Source organism: Ornithodoros turicata, unplaced genomic scaffold (genome assembly GCF_037126465.1).
Source record: "Ornithodoros turicata isolate Travis unplaced genomic scaffold, ASM3712646v1 ctg00001043.1, whole genome shotgun sequence".
NCBI lineage: Eukaryota > Metazoa > Arthropoda > Arachnida > Ixodida > Argasidae > Ornithodoros > Ornithodoros turicata.
The window spans coordinates 145803-169206 of NW_026999444.1; the positions used below are offsets into that span (position 1 = coordinate 145803).

At 45.1% G+C, this 23404-nt stretch overlaps 1 long non-coding RNA gene across 1 annotated transcript; it reads right to left on the minus strand.

Moving 5' to 3' along the window:
- Positions 1 to 8023: 8023 nt before the first annotated feature.
- LOC135376133 (uncharacterized) lies at positions 8024 to 16463 on the minus strand. The gene is made up of 2 exons (XR_010417555.1): positions 16350 to 16463; positions 8024 to 8343 (listed from the first exon to the last, which is right to left on the minus strand). It is a non-coding gene; the product is annotated as an uncharacterized LOC135376133 (long non-coding RNA).
- Positions 16464 to 23404: the final 6941 nt, after the last annotated feature.

The following is a 23404-nucleotide window of genomic DNA, read 5'->3' on the forward strand; positions in this document are numbered from 1 at the left end:
GGCGACGGTGGCAGACGTTAAAAAAATGGCGGAAACACGCTTTATATTTTACTACAAAGCGTATACTGACTTCTGAAAAATAAAAAAAGTAACACGCGCTCGAGATACACGCTACATCCCAGAGAGCTCCTGTTTCTGTTCGTATCTCCTGGTTATGTCCGCAAAGTGCACGTTCGTAGGAAGTTCGAAGCCCGGCCAAGTGGATCTCCGTAGTACCTCCGCTGGAGGAATTTCATTATTCTGCGGATATCCGTATCTCCGTGAAAGTATATCCGATGGACATCCGTAGGACAGAATTTTCTGACTGGGCCGGCTCGTTCTAAGATGACGTTTTGAGCCGGCACATGTCCCTCACAGGATGTAGAGTGTACCTGTAAGTTGTGCTGGTCGAAGAGCAAAAGAGGAAGTGCCATGGACTGAGAGGGAATTTTTGAGGTAAAGACAGAATTTGATACACAACTGCCAGAAAAACTTGTATAAAGTAAAACCTTGTTATACAGGAAAATGTGTTCACTGTCTTGGTTGTCTGGTTCCTTCTCCCCCTCTTCTTCTGCTGACTGCTGAATTTCTGTCAACAGTTCATCTCGTGGAGAACTGCATGAAACTGGCGAGTTTTCTGTTGCAGAAACCATTGGAGAAAACACATGGCATAAAAATACGAAACTAGGTACAATGTAAGCTATACAGCAGCAGGCCATAACACAACCTCAACTGCAAGACCTGCAAAGCAGCACAACAGCTTTTCGCTGCAGTCTATAAATGTTGTCCCCTAGATAGAACTTACTGGCATCCGTGCTGAAGTTCTCTTACACATCACCAAGCACAATAAAAACAAGTGGGTATAGAGAAATGAACTTACACAGAAATCAATTTTCAACATGTAAAGAATGCGCATATACCCAACACCTGCAATGTTGAATTTGACGACGTTCCCCGTTGAGCATGGCGACGGATTCAGCCGACGAGGTTGGCCAGAAGAAAACGGCCTGAGTTGGTGACAGGGGCTGAAGTATGCCCCGTAAAGCTGATGACTTCCCACTCCTAGCAGGGGTGCCCCCAGCAGGCCTCTCTAATACATTGGGAGATTCGTAGAAAGCAGAATGTTGACGGCTGGACTTGCCAGAAGCTGCATTACGGACGAGTGCTCAGCTTTGTAATTAAACGCCGAGGAAACTGTTTGAAGCATATATGATTGTGCAGTTATTCCTGCGATTATATGAAGTGTTTTTCAACTCTATGCAGGAGCCATAAGCAACATGCAATGATGCTTACTGCAACACTTACGTGTCTTCCTGTCACTCTCATTCTCCACTGACTCACAGTGTGAAGTGTACTGGCTTTTGTCCAGACGTCGTAAGGCTTGCGTGTAACTGTCTGTATAGAAATAATGCAGAGCAGTTAGCTAACGCAGTAGCAGCAGCAAAAATTTCTGCCGACAACTCCCCACACTTCCTTATGCGCCTTGCTGGGCAGATAAGCCATCCACTTTGTGGTGGTTTCCCACCTTTAACTGCAGCTGAAACCTTGTACATTGTCCAGGTTTTTGGCGGCCACATGCATAGGGTACCATTTCCCGCCAGCCATGAGGATGGCACGACAGCTACAGGTTTCTCGTGTGGAAACTCCACAACCGCAAACTTTGCCATGCTGACCCTGAATAATAGAGACTGTTAGGTACCCCATCCTCTTATGTCTAAGAGCCTAGCCAAGTGAATGCATCCGTAACAAAAGCAAAATTGGTGACAAAGCTATTAAAAAGACGTAGCAAAAAAATTCAGAGGTCCTTCTTTTGAATCTCGAATAATAACCTTTTAACTGAAGCCAAGATCGTACACATGTACACACACTGCGGCGACACAGACACAATGCCTCATCATGAAGCAACGTAACAACATGACCTCTAACCTAAATTTCAAGCAACGACACAGTCTCTCGCCATGAGGCGATGCAACAACATGTCTTGATGTAACCAGCCAAGCACCACGTTTCTCACCACGTGGAAACATAACATGACCTTGTCTAACGTAGCTGTCAAGTACCGACAGTATCTCACCCTGAGGCCACGTAAGAACGTGACCTGCTTCACCTAAATATACAGTCACTGCTTTGGATAGGTGGATTCCATTCAATAAAGGTTCCTCTGGCTGCAACCAAAGTAACAGAAACGATGCTGCGCATGCAGAATTAAAAAAAAAGATTCTCATAACGCTCTTACGAAACGTAAATGACCCAATAAATGCGTGCACAGCCAGATTGCCTACGATCAAAATCGTCGCCCCATTCATTTCGTGCACGAGAAACCCGCTCAAACTAGAATACGATGTGAAACATTCACAGGAATTACACTAATTCCATAGGAAAGCTATATTGCAGTCCGCGTGTGTGAGTGACCAGGGTGATCACCAAGACAAGCTTGTAAATGTTCAAAATAACAAAATGAAGACACGGCGTTTCACGTGCGTCACCTCTCGGCGTTCAGTATCTTGTTTCTCGCTAGGTGCCTAGGATATCTTATTTCCCATTGGGTGCCTAGGTGAGCATTAAGAAGGAACAATTGAAACTCCCCGTGCAGACAGCAAAATTTAAAGATTTGTGTATGATGCATTTTGCTTAAGCGCGGCACACCATGCGGTTTCAGAATACAGTGGAACACAAAACTAGCGTTCCATGCAGCTAAGGCGAACACGAACGATTAGTGCCGAAGCTGTTCTGCACGTATGCTCACAGTACACTGTACCTCCGAAACACTTACCGAAGCTTTGAGTCCTCCTCCTCCTTGTTGTAGGTGGTGAAATGAGTCACTCAAAGCGCGTCTCTCAGTCAAACATAGGCGCCAACCAACACGTCCCAGAAAATGAGCCAGTCAGCCGCAACATGCACTGTATATGTTAACAACACCTCTGGAGGCTGCAGTGCAAAGCCAGTAAGTACAGATACAAATATAAAAATGAGCAAATGCTCCATGGCTGCACGTGAGGCATATGTTTACTGTTCAAGCGTGCCAAAATCCCAGCTGTGGACGGCCGTTTCGAGCTTCTTGGCTCTCATCGGCACAGCGTAGGGATGTGACACGCTCTTGGGTCGGCACAGACACTGTGTCTCTGCAAGACATCAATGTTTCAGGGTGTTAGCAACACCTCTGGAGGCCGCAGTGAAAGCCAGTAAGTACAGGTACAAATATAAAAATGAGCAAATGCTCCATGGCTGCACGTGAGGCATATGTTTACTGTTCAAGCGTGCCACAATCCCAGCTGTGGACGGCCGTTTCGAGCTTCTTGGCACTTATCGGAACAGCGTAGGGATGTGACACGCTCTTGGGCCGGCACAGACAATGTGTCCCTGCACTCTGAAACATTGATGTCTTGCAGAGGAGCTTTGACGTTTGAAAAAATTCCTACAAATATAAAATTGCAGGGAAATGTGGATGGCTTGCCATTGTTCAAGTCTTCTGGAAAGTCCTTCTGGCCCATTTTATGTAGAGTCTCTCTGCAAACAAACTCTGCAGACAATGACACTTTCATGGTGAGCCTCTATTGTGGCACCGGGAAGCCCGAAAACTTGCAAGAGTTTCTGCATCTTTTCCTTGAAGAACTGCATAACTTGATTCAAGAAGGATTCATTTACAAAATGCCCATATAGAAGTTCAACTCACGGCTGTAATCTCTGATGCCCCAGGTAGGAGTTTTCTCAACCAGATTAAGTCGCACACTGGGTACTACTTATGCGACAAGTGTATTCAGAAAGGGTTATACAACAACCGAAGAGTGACGTTACCCGAATTGAATGCACACCGAAGGACATATGTGTCATTTCGACAGCAACAACAGGCAGAGCACCACATAGGCACCTCTCCTTTTATATCACTGGACTCATCAGCCAGCTTTTCCCAGCAGACTACATGCATCTTGTTTGCCTCAGTGTTGTGCGAAAACTACTCGTAATGTGGGTTCGAGGTACCCATCCACACTGCCTCAGTGCAACGCAATGCAGGTTATCAAGCGAACATTTGAAGGCATGTGCAAAGCATATTCCATCTGTGTTTTAGCGTAAGCCAATGGGCATAGAGGAATTGGAGCGGTGGAAGTCGACAGAATTTCGTAGCTTTTTGTTATACATGGGGCCTGCAGTACTGAAAGATTTGCTTCCCGTGTAAAAATATTAGCACTTTCTTTGTCTCCATGTTGCTATCAGACTGCTGGCTTCCACTCAGTTTTGCTCACACTACAACAGCTGTGCCAAATAATTGCTCACAAATTTTGTTCGAGACTTTGCTGACATCTATGGCAAGGACAACATTGTTTACAACGTACACAACCTGTGGCATCTGGCAGATGATTGTTTGACACATGGCGCCCTGGATTGCTTTAGCGCATTCCTTTTTGAAAATTTCCTAGGCAAGCTCAAGAGAATCCTAACCGACCTTTATCACAGATTAGCAGGAGACTTTCAGATGGGGTGCAGGTACGGCCTTCCAAGAAGAAAAAAACTACTGTTATCTCCAAGGTATATCTAAACTGGTAGCGAAAACAAGAGAAAATACCAAAAACAGACCCATCGGCAAGGCTACCATCATTAGGCGAGAGTGATGGGTGTTGGTAGTAGGGGTACGATCGTAAAAAAAAAAAAAAACTTTACAACAAGGACATGGCTTGTGTGTGTACTAATAGGTTATTCATAATTTCAATGTAGAAAAAAAATATGTTGCCCCACTCGTGCACATGAACGAAATCATCTACCACCCGAGTACATTTCCATATCCTGCTCCTTTGCGCATGTCTCACAGTGGGCGTGTTTATCCGTGTATCTCTGTATCCGTGCCGTGTGTCCGTGCATTGCAATACAGAGTTCGTACACTTTTTGGGTGTACGAACAGGAAGCGACGTTCACATCTCGGAGCTGTAGACCAAGATTCACACGTGTGAGCAGATGAATACAATGCATCTCCTGTTGAGGGCCCCGCGAAAAAAAAAATTCTTCATGGGACGAGCGGCCATCATAGCGTGAGTGTTAGCAGGAATCAGCAGTGCACCAACGATGTGATGTTTTGTTGCATAATGGCCACTCATTGAATAAATGCAACCCTCTAATCAATACGGGTACGTATAGCTCTAGGTGAGAAATTAACCTTAAGGGGACCTTCCTAATTCCTGTGTGGTCATCACGATGCCTCTCTGCTTGGAGTTGTCAAAATCTGTGAAAACTGTATGTATTTCGAATTGATATGTTTCATTAAACCTGATATGATTTATTTTTCAGTGTTCTCGTCTGGTATTGTTGCCTGGGTGACGAAAAGGAAATACAACGCAAACGAAGTGCGCGAATGTAAACGTCTAGTTATGCAGTACTTATTATTCATACTGATGATGTCATTTCTGACGCCATTTATTTACAAACGTAGTAGTCCGCGCAACGGATAGATGGCGCTGACCGTCTCTATCATGGCGTCATTCTGAAGACACAGGGGCCTATGGGAGCGCTACCTGTTTAGATATACCTTGTTATCTCCTCGATGGAACAACACCTGTCGTTGTCCAGGCAGTAAATGACACAGACGCAGGTGTTATCTAGAAACAGCAGCTTTTTCTCAGTGCCATTGCAATCAGCTGAAATGAATATTTATATTTGCAATCGTTCAACGTCTCACCGTACCTGCTCTATTCAGTCTGTCAATGCATCTACACAATGTTTACGCCTGCCTTACAAGGAGCACTGCCTTGTCATTCCAATATTATAGAAGCATCAAACATTTTCATTTCATCAGTTAGCTTATGTTCTGTAGGAGACACGGTTGTCAAAAAATCAGCACTCCGTGATGTACTCCATCTCAAATGTCCAGATGTTGCATGGCTATTTCTTTTGAGTAAAAAACACATGCAGCACATGGTCCATGCAACTTGCAATACAGTATTCGCACAACACTTTCAAGCGCAACGCAACTGAGTCAATATGAGCCTTGGAACTTCTCACAGAGGGTTTTAGCTAACCATGTCGCCAACAGTACAATTGGTTTATGGCACCGTATGTTACATAGCATTTTTCCAGCATTTATTAAACTGTGGTACGCAGCACTTGCATGCATTTGCTTATAATAATTTGAACAAACACACATGTGTACAAGTTGAAGTGTAGAAGCTATATCTACTATGCTATCTCTGCTATGTGCCGAGTGCGCCAATATGTTGCAGAAACGTTGAACGTTCACTGATCAATGCAAGAAGTCAGGGACCGAGCTGCCTAGTGCCTTGCAGTGGCAAGAGCTATAGTATTACAAAGTAGCTGCATGGTCACAGCTACAAACAATGGGGTGCTTCTGTCTAGGGGAGTTTATTGCTGTGCCTCGTCCTTCATAGTGTAAATCAATAAGCATGCTTTTGAATCTAGCTCATGCATTTCTGCAAGAAAGGAGAAAGAGCATTTTTAAATCCTCTGTCATAAAAAATAATTATCATGTGATAAACTCTAACGCAGCTCTTGAACGTTGGTCCCGCAACTTCAGCATTTCCAATGGTCATCAAATCATCTTTATTTGAACCAAATCTTTATTGGAACCAAAACATCTTTATTTGAAAAATTATGTTTGGGGAGTTTCATAGGTGTTACAGTCACGTCATAAGTCAATCGCTTTCATACCTAAAAACCTGCAGTTTTCAGCTAACTGCATGAAAAATCACTGCAATTAATATTTCTGACAAACAACCTCAATATAACAGTGAAACATTGCCTTACCGTACGAAGGGTGTTGCCTAAGGACAGGAGCCGCCGATAATTCGAACAGAGACTGTTGTTCTTGTGGGCACCGTCCTCATCATTGGCATGGTACTTAAAGGGTTAGGTGTGACATGTTAAAGGTTCATGCGAATTGTGGGTCAACCGCCCGGAGGGAAGAAAGGGTCCATACGGGCTTCTACGGCCGGAGTGAATGGCTGCTTTGTTAGAGTGTGGAGGGGTTTATGTGAACGTAGTGATCTAGGCTACAGGAAGGTTCACGAACACGTGGACATATTGTGTCGTGCCGTGCCAATATTGGAAGAGTGACGTGCCAATATTGGAAGAGTGACGTGCCGATATTGGAAGAGTACTGGTTATATTGGGCCGGTATATCAGTTATTCAGACAATACTGGGAAACCACCGGGTATGTCCGGTGCATATCCGGTGCATGACCGGATATGCACAATATTCAGCCAATATCGGGAGGACATTAACAATACTGGTCCAATATTGGACCGCTTTTGCCAATATGTAACCAATATTGGGCCAATGATTTGTGCTGCTTGGGCAACGACGAGCGAATATGGGTCCAATATTGTGTGCTGCTTGGGTTGTTATGGCTCATGCAGTGGCACGTTGTGAGAAGATTTGCAGAAAACGTTTCTAAACCGAAGAGAAATATTCTGAGGAATGTATTGTGGCGCACACCTCAATGTTTTGCCACTGTTTATTTTTATCTATCGTAATGGCCATTATCTCTTAATGACGCTTACTCAAGCGGTGTAGCAAGCACGTAGTGAAAGTGATATTCGCTTGGTTGGAGTGCACTTCACGAAAATGACACTATATTAGCCCGTGTGAGAGGGGGTATTACTTGCAAATTTCCATGTGTTGTGCCCTGCTCTTTTTTTCTTCTGCTCTGATGGTAAAGTGAATGTTGGGACTTTATGCCATACAACAATGAGCGGTGCTCTATTTGGTCCATTCGCTGTGATGGAGCTGTGGGTGAGGATGTGGAGATGTGGAAACATTGTCGTGCCAGTTTATTTTCCTCTCATGAGTCATTCATTGAGAGCTGTTCTGAGCACAATTATATTACAACATGCAGCATGCATCCAATCAGTACTTGAGAAATAGCTAGCCAATATTTGACGAATAAATTAGGAGTCATTATGTAGAGACTGACTTGTTCCCTGTTCGTAACACAAAACGTTGTGACATAGGAAATGTTGCTCTGAACCAGAAAGAACTTCCCTGTCGCCGTCGATATTGGATGTCATGGTGTTGAATATGCGAACACTTACGTGCAATAGGTCGGTCACACAACCATATTTATTGTAATCAATTGGCCCGAACAAGCGAAATGGAAACCAGTAGATCCCTTTTTTCACCACAACTGACGTCACACTACCTTCATCGCTGAAGCCACAATGACGGCTGCTGCCAGAGTCCATGCTGGATACTTCATGCACCCAGCACTCTTGCTTTTGTCGAATTCACAGTCCAATTTCGACGTACCACACAGATTTGCCATTATCTTCTTTTTCTGCTCAAGAAAAGATGCGCTGAATTCATCACCGCATCGTTTGTCCTTTAGTACTTCCGTAACGCAATTCTTGCTGTATTCCATGGAACTGGGAAAGACAGATTTGACATAAAGACTAAATTAAGCTGTTAAAGTCTGACATAGCGTTTTGCAAGGTTGTAGACAGTATTAAACATAATAAGCAGCGCACAAATCTTCTGCTATAGGGTGCGGCAAACTACGTAAAAGAAGGGTAAAGCAAAACAGTAACAGTGGTGTCCGTGCTGACGCAATGAGTAGAGCGACAGCTATCGTTGAACTACTAAGGTAATGTGGGGATAATTGTACGCAATGGTTAGCAGATATGGGACAATTGTAGGACCTCAACCGCAATGAGTCATGATGATGTAATGCTAGAGGGGATAACGCGCGCTGCGTTTGGCGTGAAGAAATAAGATTATCATACCGTTGCCTATGGCAAGTGCGTCGAGTGCATGATGCATACATAGCACTGATTTTTTGTCGTGTATATCGAGAGTCATTGATTTGAATGATCTGAAAACATTTATATGGAACCTGCGAGGATACGCACAAGGCCTAGACAACTGCCGCAAACATAGGAAATCCAAGAAAGACTGTTCCTTCGGTTCTCCGTTCGGCTGGCCGACGTCACGGCTAGACAGCACGTCGCTGTCCCACCTAGGCCGTCTCGCTTGTAAGAAATAACAACATAGCATTCCAAGGCCGCAAGCTGCCTCGTGATCGCTTCACTCAGCAAACACGGCCGGTGCTACGCCTTACTAGGCACTCCTCCTTTCTCAGTCGCATCATCTAAAACTGTGTGGCAGGTATGCGCCAGCGAAGGAGGAGGAGTCAGATTGACAACCCTGTCATAAACGCCTCTGCGTCTATGGTTCACGTGGCGCCATCTATCGCCCGAGCTGAGTTTTATTTGTCATCTTGAAAAAATCACCATGGGCGCTGTCTGGAAGAGATCGAACACGAAGTGAAAGTCGCAATCAGCTTCTGCCATGAACTCTATCGCTAGGGAAGAAATGCAAAAACGCGAACGACGTGAAAAATTAATCAGGAGAACGACGAGGAACAGCATGTAAAAGTAGATTTGATTGTAAATGATAAAATACGGACTTATCAAGAAAAATTAGCCGCCCAGCAATTTCGCTCAAGTTCCTCACTCCTTTCATACTCAGAATTTCATCGACAGCCTGAAGCATCGCGAAGAAAGCGGACCCTACTACGACTACTACGACGAGATCTACAATCTACATTCCTCGCCAGCTAACATAGAAATGCTTCTAACGTCAAAGCATGAGCGGAATTAGACAAAGACAGTTAACTTGAACCCAGTCAGATAGAGACGACATCAGAAATAATGAAGGATCCACGACTCCCTTTATTGCGCAAGAGGCACAGTGAGGAATAAAAAAACAAGTGGGTTGAAGCGGCGTAGTTGGTTGAAGTATACGTTAAAGTAAAAACTGTAAAACTGCAGGCCTATCTTTCGCTTGTCCGCGTCCCTTCGATGCAGTTTTAACTTTCAGGGATAAAAATACTTCGGGAAAGGGAACGTGGCCCGAAAATCTACTGCATGAGCTGCTCAAAATATTACAATGGAAAACACGAACTACCTGCTTTAAAGAGATATACATGAGGCCGAGGAATGGAAAAATGCGAACGTCAAGCTAACATCCTACGAACATCCGACAGCTGGCTAACCTTTTCAGAGACTTTCATCTTTAATTTCTTAGGCAATTTGAGGCTTTGTATGTGTTTGTCCTTCTATGTTGTTCCGGCCTTAGAACATCAGTTTTCTCAGGATCAAGATATCATGTAAGGGCAAAGATAAACCGGAAGAAGCTTTCTGCTCATCAGTGTACCAATAGCCCTTCATCGCAACGTATATGAGAAGGTACTGAGTATTTAGCTTAACTCCCCCCCCCCCCAAAAAAAAAAACAAACAAAAAAACATTGAGCTAGGAAGCTGTATATTGATGATGAATGATGTAGTGGCCAATTTGTCTACATTCAATGGCGCAAGAATCCACTACCAATGATTGCAACTGATCTTTTTCCTCCTGGTCACAGTGAGCATGGGAGCATTACCAGAAAAGTGCAGTCTGGAAGAGCATTGGACCATAATCAAGTTCCTGTTTCTCTAAGGGAAAGGTGCGGAACACATCCATGATGAAATATAACGAACGTCGGATGACACTGACCTCTCACATATGCAACAGTTAAACGTTGGGTTGTCAATTTTAAAACATTTCGGTGTTGAAAGAATCCCAGAAACCTGTTGTGAGAAACCCACTGGTATGGCTGGGAAGGGGGGGTTCCTCTCTCTGTGCCGGCAAATGTCAGCCAAAAGTATTGCTATTATATATATCAGGGAAACCCACGTGAGGGAGTTGCTGCCATTATCGACAACGACTTGGAAATGATAAAGCTTGAAGCACAGTGGATCCCAAAATTTTTGACAACCCGACCAAATACGGAATGAGGTCGCCTATTCCATCCCAATCCCATTCCAATGAATCGAGATTTGTAATAATTCCACTCCTTTCAATTCCTCTGATTGAAACTGTATGGTCAATACCCACTCCTGGGATCCATTCCATTCCTCTGACAGGTTCAGCCAATTTATTCCAATTAGATTCCACGCTCTCATAAATCTGGAATGATTCCGGAAACATCGGTGACTGTTTCAGAACATCTTGCAAAAGATTAGTCATGCTTCCACACTGCAAACTTTTTCACACCCTTAAAGGTGCGCACCGTGCACATCAAACTTGGTTGCCTAACATTGTACCTCCAGGCTGATATTTTACAAAATTCAGGAACCATTACAAAAGATCAGGTGTCTGTGCAAATATTGCTTTCGTTATGTCTTAGATACTGTAGATACGCGCTAATGCTTATATGCGTCGCTACCGATATTCCAGCACGTGCACGTGTGTACTATACTGTCCAATAATGACTGAATTTTTGGAGGACAGGGGACATGCGACTAAAATAGTGCTAAACCGTACTTTATTATGTTGTTACAACAATTACACTGGAAAGGGCGTGCGCCATGCACATTATTACTCCTTTAAATGTGTAAAAACGGCTACAGTGCAGGACAAACTGGTAGCTGCTCACGGGGAATTATTCGCCCAACCTGACTCCTTTTGAATATCATTTGTTCCCCAATCTAAAGAGACAACGAATTGAGAATGTTCCGGAGGCAAGGCAACTATTGCTGCAAATGTGGTCTCACCAGCAGTCGGGAGAATTTTATTTGCAGGGACTTTTGCGGGACAGATATCGGGATTGACTTCCGGGGGGAAATGCAGAACAGTGTGGCAGTTTGAGCTATCTTTTTTTTTTTTCGGGTAAGGCGCAGTACTTATCAGCGCAAGGAACACTGGGTTGGTAGAATAGTAGTAACACCCTTTTAATACTGCTATGTACAACGAAGTTGCACCACATGTGCGTGGTTCCCAGTCCGTCTCCAGTTCCGAAACAGAATGATCTTTTTCACAACACGAGCGCGGCGGATCTCAATCCTCTGCTTCTTCAGCTGGCGCCACTACAAACCTCCCCGTCCGTACCTCTGTGCCGGACGATGATTTCGAGCAGGGTATCTTCGGGCCTGAGGTACGGGTTGAGTGTCCTCATCAGCGGCCAAGGTAGACCCAGCGTTCCCACCTGTTGTTGCAGGTTCGACTCTATGTGACCAGTCGATATCCGGCAATTCGGGCAGACGCGGCTTGATGTCGTCAGCATGCATCTTGTGCTGTTACAGATCCTCCGTCATGACCTGATATGTTGGGCCGCCCGAACAGCGAACAATGGTGCCCCGAATCCAGTGGTTCTTCCGGGACTTGTCCTTCACCCAAACTTCGTCGCTGGTGGCAAGCTCCGCAGTCTTGTGCAAGAGTCATAATTGCGCTTTTGACGATCTCTCGCTGGAGACAAGGCGTTTGGATGGTTAGGGCGCGGAAGGTCCAGCTCTGTACGGTAGTGCCTCTTCTTAAGCATTTCGCACGGTGGCTGTCCGGTTGTTGCGTGAGGCGTTATCCTGTACTTAAGCACAACATGATTAATTTCTTTTGCACTGTCCCTCCCTTCCTTCTGACGGCGAAGGAAGGCTTTCAGAGTTCGCACAAGATTATCAGCCTGTCCGTTGGACTTAGGGTGATACGGCGGAGTCAAGATGTGTTTAATTCCAAGGCGACCCAAGAAATCTTTCAACGCTGCCGAGATGAACTGAGGTCCATTATCGCTAACCAGCTGGAAAGGGAGGCAGCGAAGATGTCCTCAAGGGCTTTTATTGTGGCTGAAGCTTTGGTAGACCTCATCAACTTCACCTCGAGCCACTTGCTGTACGCATCGATTACCACTAGGTAAGTTTTTCCGCCCAACTCTGCCAAGTCAGCATGAAGGCGATACCACGGTTCTTTCGGAACCTCCCATTGGTGAAGAGGAACTGGAAGTTGTTGAACCGAAGAAGCGGCACATGCTCCACACGACTAACAAGTCATTTCAATGTCATTGCCCATTCCTGGCCACCATACATAGGAGCGCGCCAACATCTTCATTTTTGTTTGCCCAATGTGGCCATCATGAAGTAGGCTGAGGACAGTGTTGCGATGCTGGGACGGGACGACAACGCGCATGCCCCATACGATGCAACCCTTTTCTGTTGTCAGCTCAGTGTTGCGCAGGTAGTACGGTTGAAGCTCGGGGTCCCGTTCACGAGAAGGTCAACCTTCTATGATGTAACGGTAGACCTTATGTAGACGGTGTAAGAATCCGGTCTGAAGCAGTGGCGTTGGCAATTGCAGACGCTTTCAGCGGAATTTTATCAATACCTACTGAGAGGACGGAAGAGAATATTCGGCGATCCAGTGCTCCCAACAAGGAAGTCGTCATCCGAAATCGCAGCATCGAAATCAGGTTCCGGGCCTGGGCCGTTGGCTTGTACTGAATGTCAAAACTATGACCAAGCAGGGTCAACGCCCAGCGCTGCATTCTGTTCGCCGCTGTGACTGGAATTCCTCTCTTTGAGCCAAAGATTGACGTCAGTGGTTTATGGTCTGTATATAAGATGAATTCCCTTCCCGCAGATATTGGTGAAACTTCTTAACACCGCATATAATGGCCAGGGCTTCCTTTTCAATTTGGGCGTAATTTTTTTGAGCCGACGTCAACGTGTTCGAAGCATGGCAATGGGCTTGTCTTTAGCATTGACTTTATGGTAAATCACTAAATCACTGCGCCAACGCCTAACGAGAAAGCGTCAGCAGCCATGTAGATAGTTTAACTAGGGTCGAAATGCGCCAAGGAATCGATGGACGTGAGTCGACGTTTAATCTCCTTGAACTCCTGTCTTGTACAAATTATACGCCGAACTTACTGCAGAGCGATTACAAATCAAATGCTGCAAAATCCTATCCATCCAATCCAATCCTATTCAATCTCAACGGTTTTCGTAAGGAAAGAGTAATCGAAGAGTAATCACAGAAACATGGCAGCGTCTATGTGATGCCAATGGGGATGAGACTGTCACTGTCAGAAAAAGGGTGGAGCAGTTACACTTTTTAGGTAATAGCTGTCGCATACGTTGCGCCTAAAAGGCTGCAAAGTTGCTACGTACGAACGATAAAGTTACCGCTTTCGGCGAGCGAAAGGTCCTACGCCTTTTTGTCGCAGTGTGGATATGTGATAATTTCTTTTGACGCCCTTTTACACACTATCAGACGCTATGTTGACCTAGGTGGTAACGATGGAAGTTACCACCTTTTCACGTCCTTTTCTCTTAGAGTGTGGGCGCGAGTGTTTGAATGGCACAGGCGATTCATGTCGCGCAGGGAGTCGGTGAATGATGACGAGACCGCGCCGGGACTCGAGCTCAGGAAAACAAAAACCGTGACAATGCAAAACCACACGGAGCTCTAATGGTGATGATGAGACACCACGTCCTTCCACATCCCTCCTACTCGCCTTGCATCTCACCGTGACATCCACGAGAACATCCAGGCTAATAGACTCGCCACGCCGATGAGGATGACCATCTTCTCAGAAAGGGGAATTTTCCACCTGCTTCCAGGATTCCAGGAAACGCCGAAAAAAGTGCCTTCCCTGCTGAAGTGAGTACTTCGACGGTGGGAGAGGTCATTAGCTGATAGCCGGGTATTCGTATTGTTTACAGACTCGGTCTCGGAACTTTGAGGACAAATATAGTATTTCCGCGTTCGTGGTGTCCGCTCCTCCACATTGTGTTTTGGTGCTGCTGCGCCTGACGTTTGAACTATGCAGGGTGTTTCACGTAAAATGTCACGAAACTTTATTCAAAAATCCAGCTGTCCGAAAATTATACAACGAACGTCGTTTTCCTCAGAGGAGACTTTGCCGCGGCTAGGCAGCAATTTTTCTTTTTTTTTTTTTGAACTCACGAGTAATTCAATGTTCCGAATTTGAATTTCGCGTTTCTTTTTCGGAACTCAAATTTGCCGAGTCAACCTCGCTTCTTTTTTTCATAAACAGAAAGCACATGCCGGATTTACCCCGTTCCATTGCAAATTACATTTATTACCACAATGGCAATACCAGAAAAAAACTGTGAAACCGTTCTTTCGAGGGGCGTAAATTCCCGTCCGCGCTCAGACGTCCGAAAGCAGCGATGCGAGTAGGTCGTGGGTCTGCCCTTTTACTTTTCTTTTTCATGCTTCTGTTGATTAAGCCAGCTTGGTTACAAAGTTATCGAATAGAAAAGCGAGACAAAAAAAAAAAAAGAACAGGAAGGAACATGTCACCGTTTTTCTTCCGCCACAGCTCACAATGAACCTAGAACCGAAGGCGGCCGACATCTGCGCGCCCCGAAACGAACGTTATTCTTCTTCTTCCTTTTTTTTCTATCATCATTGTAGCCGTAACTCTCTTTTGCAACGAAATAGGGTAACTCCGACATGCGGTTTCTGTATATGAAGAAAAAAAACAACAAAGACACACACGCGATGTTGGCTTGGCTTCAATTTCCCTTTATTTAGAATTGATAAAAGTGCTCCGAAGTCGTGGTAAAACCCCTTCCGAGGTAAATAGCATTGGCAGCATACAGTTCGAAGAAGGTTATCTTTAAATATAACTTTGAGACACGTTACGTGGAAAACTCTGCGTATTAAATACCCCAAGTTTCACTCCAACGCTACACCTACAATGAGAACAAAACAAGGTACGCAAAACAGCATGAACTGGCTTCGAAAACTGAACAAAAAGGAAACAAGAAAAACGCTAAGTATTGCACCTGTCTTGGCCCCCTTACCAGGCTTACGAAAATGTGAAAAAGGGTGCTGAAAAACGAGCACTGTCCTAAAGGCCACGTATGCAGAGACGTCATATGTCTATGTACAGGAGCACACAAGCTAGTGGGGTATCAACAACGGGGAATTGGAACATGCGTTCTATGAACCTCAAACACGGGCCGATGAAGCCGAAGGCGAAACAGCCAAAAACTGTCCAGACGAAGTCAAGCCCCCATACTTGCATCAAGGCTAGCAGCGCCCATCAACCCTTTATTATTATTTTTTTTAAGATCTGGATGTCTGTCTAGATTTCGCCTGTGGGGCCTTATAGTACCTGGCCTATATCAGAAAGGACTATGCAAAGCTGAACCTGAACGTTTGGGTGCAGATCACGGAAATTCCCGCGAGGGCACCTCAATAACGCTATCGCATCAGTTAATACCAAGCAAATGAGTCCGACTGCTGCACCACAGCCCTCTGAATTTCTTTAGTCTCGACGTTTTGCTGCCATCCTTTTCGTGCCACGGATTTCCGGTTGGGGGTGCTATGTTTACACCACATCGGCGTGGCTGCCCTTGTATTATGAGGCTCAAGTGCACGGCCACACAAATAGGCAAGTGCTATCATTCTTTCTCACGTCTTTCTCAGTCACATACCCATTCAAACACAAAACGGCGGGAAGCGTTTAATGCAAGACACGCGAAATTGATTATTCCGGTCCTCTTATGGGGATGGTGGGTAGGTACAGCACCGAATACAGGCTGTTCATCACGACTGTGGAACTGCCGCTCACACGTGAGTAAGCACTTACCAGCACCGCTGCTTGTCAATCTCGGGGCTCAGACCTGCCGGCTTTTGCTTCTCATCAGGTTTTCGCGTAGTAAGGTCGTACAACTGCTTGTATTTTGTGGCGCAATCATTCTCTGCATTGGATAATGCTTTTGGGTCGCACTTCGGTACAGGGACGCCTGGAAGCGAAAGATGTGGTAATGAGATATGTACTAACTAATGTATGTCCAACTAACATGCGCCCACCTAAAAAACGAAAGACTACGGGATCTACACAAACGAGAACCAAGTAAATGTTGCTATCAGTATTTCATGGTAGTCGCGAATATTTTTCCGTGTAGTTCGTTAGCCGGACGACTGGGTTTTAAGCACTAGTGAAAGCGTTTGAAAGGTAAATACCGCATATTCGCGTGAAAGAGGGTCATACGAGGCAACTGAAAATATAATAATCATAAAATTGTGTGGTCTATAGCCCTTTTTATGTGCGTTTGAATCACACAACCTGAATCACTTCTACAACGTGAGAACCGCAGCCTCGCAAAGTCCAACCGTATTGGTGGTCGCCATCCTGCGAAAGGTAGGAAGCGTTAGGTGAGATTAGGTTAGCACATCTCGGTGTGGCTAGTCCAGGTTAGGCTAGGGCATGTGTGCGTGGGAAGGGGGGGGGGGTGCCGAGGTGGTCTCGCCAGCACCAGACTGTGCCGCCGAAGTGGCTTTGCCTCCTCAGTCAACATGACGGATCACGTTGTGTTTTACACAGCATATGACCTTCATTATGTAACCAACAGGGACAGTGGTATAACTCTCTACCTGGTCATTTTCTTTGCTTTCAAAAACACAGTGGTCAATACCTCTGTTGCAAAATAAAATGTTGTACATAAATGTTTTGTGGTCCTCCGATTGAAAATAAGCTGCCAAAAATGCAGTCACGCCCGGGAAATTGCCATCAGCGAACTTATACAAAACAGGATAAGAAATGCAAACACCTGAACTGATCTGATCTGATAATAGACTACCCAACAGCCTGCGTGTCCGCCCTGCTAAGCATAACTACAGTGACCTAGAATAACCTCGTGGCCTCATCGGAGCCCTACCGCTGAAGCGCAGCATGTCGCCGCCGCCGGATGGCGCTCGCGTTGCTTTCACTTGATGATCCCGGCGTAGCATATTCTCTGCGTTATGATCCATATAACGAATCAATTGTCAAGTACGACGGTGCGGAAGCTGTCTTCGCTGCACCACAAGCCTGCTATTCCGCATTGTTCAAGTGCGGTCGTGAGCTTGAGGCGCCTAAATCACGACCTTCAGAACAAAGATTTGATCGGCCCGTAATTCAATATATCAGCGCAAACTGTCACACTCCTCCTGATTTCATGGAGATCCAATAATACACTACTAAAATACTTCGACAATAATCCACGAATTTCATTGCGCTATGAAGAACAACAGCTAATTTTTAGATGAGCCGCTTTGTTCCACCTTCCCGGTTTCAACAAAGAATTGGAGCCTCGTTACAATGTAAAAGCTGATCACCCTGGGTGTGAATTTTGCAGCATGACTTGTACACCGAATGGAACCTTTGAACTTCATCTGTGGCATAGACAAGGCGTCATAAATAAGTACTCGCATCGCGTTTACATCGCGAGTACTGTCTTCGACAGAATGGCGTACCTGCAGGCTAGCTGGTGCATAAACTCCATGATAGGCAAGTCTAAGCGATGGGCAAAGACACGTAAACACAACACGTACTGTCTTCACAATATCATAAAATGGTTCACTGTAATGATAAACTTTGAGGAGGTACAGTGGCCCTTGCACCCTGAAGACTGTCGAACACCGCCGAGAAGGCTTTCAATCACATATTTACTAAAACCTTGACAAATTCACCAACCAACCAACTCAGGGAAATGAGGTGCTGACACCCGAAATCGAACCTGGTTCTATGGTAGAAATGTGGTCTGCCTCGGCCAATTCCATTTGAATCTCACTTTTTCGGCAAGGTACTTCAGTACGGTCAGGTACTTGTATCCACCGTACAGTGTTCTTCCAGGGCCTATTGTCTTGGTGAGGGTCACAAGTTCTTCTCATCTAATCGTCTTTCGGTAAGCTCAATAGTGAGAGCTTCGGCGCACCGGGAGTCCTCGCGTATCCCTTTTTGTAGCCGAGATCGGCGTTTCCTTGCTTTCGACTCCATAGAACACAACTAAGCCACAACTCCACCACTATCACCGAAACTAAAATGAACATAATTACGCGAACGTAGTGCCGGAGACGGCTACGTATCACTTGACACAGAAACCGGAGCGACGTAATCTTTCAGATGAAACCACTGATCTCGATTGTAAAAGGCTGGATCGCGGATAGGGAGCGCGAGCGTGAAGAAACCGGCCGCCATCTTACTCTACGCACAACAGTCGCCGCAGCGATCATGGCAACTTCTTGCAATGACAGTCGTACCCACTATACTGAAAAGGATACAGGGCCTTCATTTATACAGATGAGCCATTCTTCATCAAGGAATAAATAGGCGTCCATTCTGTATATTTAGTCGACAATTATGAAGTGTTTTTTTGCCGAAATCGAGCACTGGATGCAGGTTGTTTGATCGCTCTTCCGAGGTTCAATCGAACACACTTGCATTTTACCCGGCGGCAAATGCGGTTTGAGTGCATAATATGCTTGACAGAACATGTTACACTACACTGGTAGTGTTGTCATCAATATATGTGCGAGCGCTTTTCTGCATGCATTGCTAGCATGGTACACGGTGTTCTCTACGAAAGAAAGTGCACATTCATTTCTTTGAATTACCACCGCGCACAAGTTCGGTATTACGTCATAATGAGACCAAGATTGTCACCCTTTTTCATTTATTGGTATTGTTTTGCGCCTTGGTTTGATTTGTCAGAAAAAATCCTACGTAACGGTGGTGTGGCGTGAGTTGAATATCGCTTTTGAGCTATATCGCCAGCCTGTTGCGATAATAGTAATTTGTAGCGTGTCGTGCTATTTGTAGCAGTTTTTAAGGCAAAAGTGGTCTCTCAATACAGATTTCCTCATGGGGCCCCCCAGATGATCGTCTGTGCAGTGTGATGCGACTGAGTGTACAGGTAAGTATCATGTTCCTCATCCACGGGTTTCTACTTTACAAGAAGGAACCACCTCAGTGCACACACTGTGGTTAGCCTCTCTGAATTTTGCACATTTTGTTACATGTTCACATCTGAAACACACCTTACACCTTGTACACCTTAGGCTCCTTCACCCAGCAATATAATAATTATAGTTATTTTTAGAAAAGTTCCCATATTCTTTTTTGAATACTTTCTAATCTTTTAAATTTTTAGAAGATACAGGGATTGTAAATTCTGTTTTAGACTGATGTTTTAACATTTGTCCAATGCATTTATAAACAACAACTGTTCCAAGCTCCAAATCGTCCTGTTGCAATTCGCAAACCATACGTGTGTAGTGCAAGAGGGCCCTTGCACACCAAAATGTAAGATGAGAGTCACAGTTAATGCGCAGTGTTTCCTATGAGAGACTTCGATGCTGAACAAAATTGTGCAAACTGCGGAAAGTGCCCGAAAGCGTGTCTGGTCTCACAACGGTGCTACGACGCTCCCTTTTAGATGACGATTATACTGATTGGAGTTTCAGATGTGCAGCTGCATTTTTTCGAATGTGCTCCCTATAACAAGCATGACAAAGCCAGCACTGGATAGCAGGCCCCCGTCCCTAAGCAGCTTTCCTCACGCTGCAGTTGTATTCAGCAAAAGCATGTGAGTACTCAGGAAGGACATTCAGTTTGGCACAACCACGCCTGCAAATAATCAGAACAAATGAAGGAAGAAACAAACAAACATAGAAGGGCCGTACTTAAAAAAGGGATAAGCTCTGTGCTTCAAGGAGGTCTTACCACTTTCTAAGTAACCTAATTGATTAAAGGGAGGATCCGCAAAGGTTGTGCCCAAAATTAAGTGAAGGTTGGTTTCAGCAGAGACCATATGCTGACAACAGTCTCCGTTTCGTACAAACATGCGTGTATAATTTATAAACAGCGAAAACGATAAAGCGAAACCGAAACTATGAGAGCAGGCGGTGGCATCGGAATCGAGGAGCGCAACGCCGTGACGTGAGTCGCGAGATTCGTCTGCCGTGATTCCCATCTGTTGTATTGCATTGAAGACGCAAGGAAGCAAGTTACGCTCAACGTGCAATCATGGAAACCGACTCCGCATCAGAATAGAACTCCACGGGACTTCAACCCGATTCAGACGTGTATTCTGATGAGGAGAATGACTTGACCGTCACCATAAACCACAACGACTCGCCGTATTCGACGAACACTGTACCAGTGCGCGCGTCGCTTGAAACCGAGGCCTCGGACCCATACACTAAAGACTGTCGAACTCAAAGTAACTAATGATGAGTTTCTACTAGGTTGTCGCACATTCTTATACAGGGTGTCGCAGAAAACGTGTCATTGAATTATAATTAAAAAAAAAACTACACCACCTATAGTCATGAGGTCAATGGCATTTGTTCTTACTGGGATTTTGCCACCTCCTCAAGTGAATGTCGTGTAACGTAAGTTTAATTATGTAAATTTTTGCGAGCTTAAGTCGGAAATTTGCCTAGTAAATGTCACTTTTTTACCCCACCAATGTGAAGAGCGTGTCTAATTTAGTCAAATTAATGATAATTGACAGGAATATTCAGGAGCTATCCCATCCGAAAAAATAGCCGAACATCATGCTCTACGGAGGTCGCACAGAATAGCGCACAATGAATTGTTCAGCGCAATCTTTGTCAGTCCGACGGAAGGAGGTTGGAAACCCAGCCCTCCCCGACAACGCAGAAAGAGATAAAACAAGCACGGCTTATCACGTCCGACTTTCGCTGGGATAATGCTTTCCCTCTCCCAATTTTAGGAACTGTTACTTTTTCTACTATCACTCTGTGGGCTGGCTTCGGAGCCTCCTTTCGTCGCAATGATAACGATTGCGCTCAAAAAGTCATCGCGCGTTATGGTCCGGCGCCCCGAAAAGCATGATATTCGGGTATTTTTTCCTATGCGATAGCTCGTGAATATCACTGTCAATTACCGTGCATTTGAGTGAATTCGGCACGCTCTTCATATTGGTGGGGTAAAAAAGTGACCTTTACTTGGCAAATTTCTGAGTTCAGTTCGCAAAAATTTACATAATTAAGCTTGGAGTGCATCACATTCACATTACGAGGTGGCAAAAACCTAATAAGAACAAATGCTGTTGACCGCATGATTCTAGGTGGCGTAGTTTTTTTTATTATAATTCAATGACACGTTTTCTGGGACACCCTGTATATGTGCCACGGGTGCACGCGTAACATGAAACATGTTGCAGGTGCACGTGCGGTCGGTGCCTCCCGCAGGTGCCCGCAGGTGCCACTCCGAGTTCCCGCATGAGCCGTCTTTTCGTGTCGAACATTCCTGGCTCAAAATGATGAGAACATGTTCTCGAACTGGTCTTCCTCCACTTGCGCAGCGCCATTTTGCGCAGCGCCATTTCCCACTCCAAACGACGTTGTTTCTCCGTCGGAAACTGGAAATATGCTACGTCTGTTGTTGTATCCGACCTGTTGCCACAACTGATTATACAGCATGTCTTACCGGCCATCCTGGTGGGTGTAAGATCAGTGTGCGACGTAACGAACACAATTGCTACGGAAAATTTCCTTAGTCAAAACTGCCAAAATACACAGCAAAGCAAGGCGGACGGCGCGGGATATGTCGCGACTTACATCACGCTCAGTGTTGCTTGCAGAAAAACGCTCGTGGCTCGCACTACCCTGTCACTGAGCCCGTCATAGAAGAAAATAATTTTTATCAAGTTTGACTCAGTTTTCGAAGGAGATATTTTACAGGCATGGTTGTTGATGGCTAAAGGTGACGAATATTCGAAAATCTTGGAAGGGACCTTATGCGGATTCTCCCTTTAAGCTTACATCACTGCCTGATTAACTGTCCTAATTGTGTAAAGCAATTATTTGGGCTGCATCGGTGTGTCCATATTTGCGAGACAAGGCACCACTGTCGTTTACTAAAGGCTCTTTCTGCAGCGATGCTTGATATAAATCATACTAAACGCATACACGGCTAAAACAACGGCTGTGATTCTACAGAACGATCGCTTTCTGCCATGCGAGTGTATCTTCGGTGTACTTGCGATGTTGAATTGTGCGTGGCTGTGATAATTATAAACTAGCAATGTGAAAATAACTTGATTATAGGCACCACTTCGTCTCAAGCTAAAAGCAAACCACTACATGCGCACAATCCTCCGAGAGCTCAAGATTGTTGCTGAAGAAGAGTGCTGAAGATTGGCGCCGCAAAAGATTGCGATGTCATCACGATCTTTGTAACAATTAAGAGCCAGCCAATGAGGATCGCGTTTTCAACGGCCGTAGCCGATGATGAACGTGCCTTCAGCGGTCTTGGCCATGAAGAAGAATCACAGTCGCCTGCGAGTTATGACTGAACGTCCACGCGTACTAAATGAAAAAAAGGGGGCGAAACCAAAAAACAAAAACAAATAAAGCACGAAACGGTCTGAAATCTTTCTCAAAAGCGATTTTCTGGAAAGCGTCTCGCACTTCTTTTCTGAATATTTAGGTCTGCAGGTTCCAGTTGAGCTGCAATAGCTTGCTGGTTCTTGAGTTGCGGGTTCTTCAGTAGCAGACGAATTATGACTATATATGTCCACGTACAGGAGGAAGAGGAGGCAATATGCAAGCTTTCTCTATCTAGTTGGCGTTGCCCGTACGCTGTCGAGTTTTACTGTGGCAACGACACACTTATAAACTAAGGCATGTCGAAGGAAATATTCTGCCCTCTGGCGGTACATACTGTTCGCGAGCTGTTACGCACACACATGAAACACGAGGCTTTTCTTTTATGATTCGCAGATTTTTGTTGAAAATCTATGACAGCGTTCGAGAGTGCAGTCGAGTTATACGCCCAGACGGACGGCTTGAAGAATGTAACCGCAACGTGACCAATAACCTAAAATTCATTATTCAACTATATTGAGGAAA